Source organism: Setaria viridis, chromosome 3 (assembly GCF_005286985.2).
Source record: "Setaria viridis chromosome 3, Setaria_viridis_v4.0, whole genome shotgun sequence".
Classification (NCBI taxonomy): domain Eukaryota; kingdom Viridiplantae; phylum Streptophyta; class Magnoliopsida; order Poales; family Poaceae; genus Setaria; species Setaria viridis.
The window spans coordinates 33,203,449-33,206,922 of NC_048265.2; the positions used below are offsets into that span (position 1 = coordinate 33,203,449).

Consider the following 3,474-nt stretch of genomic DNA (forward strand, 5'->3'; position numbering starts at 1 on the left):
ACCTTGTAGTTAGAGGGTTCTCTGTACACTCAAATTGATGCATTAACCTATGATATATTCTTAGATGGAAAACCCCCAAAAGTGTGTTGCAAAGTGGGATCCATTCGCTGCCAATGTTTTCAATCGGATTTGTGTAGAAGAAGTCAATGCCAAAAATAGACCGCAACATTGTCTGAATAGTGTAGGATAGGCAAATCTAATTAGGAAGTTTACTGAAAGAACCAAGAGGTATACACCCAACTGCAAATGAAGAATAGATGTGATGCATTGAAAAGAATGTATACACAGTGGAAGACTTTGAATCTTAGGGCTAGTGGTTTGGGAAGGGGTCCGAATACTGGATGCATAGTTGCTGATCAAAGTTGGTGGGATCAACAAAATGCGGTGAGTTATTTTTTAGGCTGCACCATAATGTATTGTTCTAATGCATAACAGGTGTCAAATTATTTCTTGTTCTAACATATGTTTCAATCACATGTTTAGGCTTTGCCAGGTTGTATCATGATTAAAGATGCTCCACTTGAGCATGAAGATGATCTTTGCATCATGTTTGATTCAATTATCTATACAAATGAGAGCTCATTTGTACCAGGGGCTACTGAAGGTGAGGGTACATCTGAAGGTGAGGGTGCCATTGCAGGGGTAGATGGTGTTAATGGTCAGGCTGAGGAAGGGGATGGTGCACCCAAGTCGTCATCCAATGTCCAGCAGCACATCACAGGGCAAAGGTCCGCTCCTGATTCTCCCAAGGGAAAGAAGAAGAAGACTTTGAGAGACCAGTATATGAGACGATTTGTTGAAGCATATGAGTTGAAGGCACAGAGTAGTTTTGCAACTTCTCCATGTGGAGACCCTGTTAGAGATGAGATCACTCAATTGATGGACTTGGTTGTTCAGGGTGGGGCTGAAGAGGATAGTGATGGACACTTTATAATACACAACTTCTTCATAAAAAAGAGAATCGTGATGTCTTTATGACTTTAAAGACATCAAATGGTAGATTGAACTAGTTGAGGAGAGCATGGGAGGTGAGGAAGCGTTAGTGTGTGTTATGTGTAGGCTACTGTTATTTCCTTAATTTGAACTGGTTTTTTTGAACTTATTATGTTCAGTGCTTTATTTGTGTAATAATTAGACCTCTTTGGTTATGTACTGAGACCATTGTGATTTAATTGTGTACCATTGTGATTTAATTGTGTACTGAGACCACTTTATTCATCTATTGTCACTTATATGAATTGTGATGGTGCACGAAGATGAGCTCTTGTACTAAAAGTGAAGACTCAAGTGATGATGGTTGTATCAACTCAAAAAATGTTTGCACTGGTGATGATAATGAAGATAATTTTATGATTTCATATGTTGCTCTGGAATGCATGAACTACCATGGAGGCTCAGGTATGATGAAGGAACCTAGGAGAGTGCCTCTCATGACTGGATTTCAATGGGTACAGAAAAATCTTGAGAATAGTAATGATTGCTATGACATGTTTAGAATGAGAAGGACACTGTTTCACCGACTGCATGATACTTTGGTCAATGAGTATGGCTTGCAATCAAGTAGAGGAATTTGTACCATGGAAGCATTAGGAATGTTTTTATGGGCATGTGGTGTACCACAATCTTTTAGGTAACTAAGAACTAATTTTGGACACTCACTAGAAACTGTTAGTAGGAAGTTTGGAGAGGTACCGGATAGTATCAACCATATGGCCGGTGACATTATAAAGCCAAAAGATCCTCAATTTGCAAAAACTCATTCTAGGATTAGGGATAACTCAAGGTTTTGGCCTCATTTTAAGGATTGTATCGGTGCAATTGATGGAACACACATACCTGTTATGGTCTCACTGAGTGAACAACCAAAATACTTTGGTCGACATGGTTATGCTTCATAAAATGTCATGGCGGTATGCGACTTCAATATGAGATTCATATTTGTTATCACCGGTTGGCCTGGTTCAGTTCATGACACTCGTGTATTACTAGATACTTTGGAAACATACAACCAACAATTCCCACATCCCCAAGAAGGGAAGTATTATCTTGTTGATTTGGGATATCCTAATAGAAAGGGGTATCTAGCCCCTTACAAGGGTTAAAGGTACCATGTATCCGAATGGCAACATGGTCGGCAGCTAGTGGGCTCCAAAGAGGTGTTCAACTATGCCCATTCATCCCTTTGAAATGTGATCGAGCGTTGTTTTGATGTTCTAAAGATGAAGTGGTGCATTCTTTTGAACTTGCCTGCCTATCCCATCAACAAGCAAGCTAGAATCATATCTGCAGTTATGGCCCTTCACAATTTCATAAGGGATAATGCCATACATGATGCTGGTTTTGAAAACTATGTTGGTGATAATGATGGTCAAGAAGGTGTTGACGCTAGATTTTGACACGTGTTAGGGTCGGCGTCAAGAAGAGGAAAAGAGGTCGATGTGGATAAGCAAGAAGCTGTGGCTGGGGGAATCGGCCGATAGAGCTACAGTGTTTCGGCCGATTAGCTGAGGGAGTCGATGAGGACTGGCCGATTGGGAGCCAGAGCAGCTTGGCTGATATGGGCCTGAATGGGCTAAGGCGGTGACAAGATGAAGGCGGGGATTGACCCATAGAAAAGTTGATTAGTGTTCGACTCCACTGTGAGTTATATCCGTTTGTAAATATTTGTTATTTTGAATTAGAGATAAAATCATAGTCGGTTAGGAAATCAGTTGTAGCAGGGTATAAATAGGTGCCTCGTAAGGCTTGTAAAACAACACAACAATCATCAATACAAATCTACTTTTTCACGTAACTTTACTTTCAAGTCGACGACTTCGCCAAATCCTTTTTCTTTTCACAAGTTCGTGCGAGTTGGTAGGGCTGCATCAACACAACCTCCGACCAATTTGTAACTTCCACGTATCGAGTAATATCTAAGCTTTAACTTCGGCACATCACTGTTGTTTCATTTAGATTTATTCACCAGTTATCGATATTAACTAGAATTATAGGTTTTACCTGTTATTTTAGTTTTTATCACCAGTTATCCAGCTTGAGACATGAACTGTTGGCTATATCAATATTTTGTTTATTATAATACAGCCGATTAGATCTGTTCCAAGTGTTGTCCCTGTAGTATTGTTTAGGTTACTCCAGTAGCTTCTTTTACAATTGCCATGTGGTTGTCGATTTCTTCATAGCCGGCTATCTCTACACTAATTCGGCTGATTCGCTGATATATTCTTTGAAATAGATCGGAACTTCAGCCGATCGAACCTTTGGAATTTGATACCTTTCCTTCCTTGTCAATCAACAGGTCAGATTGACTAGCATGCCGCACGAACTGCACCAGGGCGATAACCCGAACAGGAGCTAAGCAGATTCTCCCGGGTCGTGTGTCCAACGCAGGAGCCGGAGTTATCGTTTGATTTTTTGCGTCAACACACTTTTGGCATGCCCAGTGGGATAGAAGCAAGATCCAACATGTCGAAG

At 40.6% G+C, this 3,474-nt stretch overlaps 1 pseudogene; it reads left to right on the plus strand.

Moving 5' to 3' along the window:
- Positions 1-1,256: 1,256 nt before the first annotated feature.
- On the plus strand, positions 1,257-2,396 carry LOC140222237 (uncharacterized; annotated as a pseudogene).
- The last annotated feature ends 1,078 nt before the right edge of the window (positions 2,397-3,474 follow it).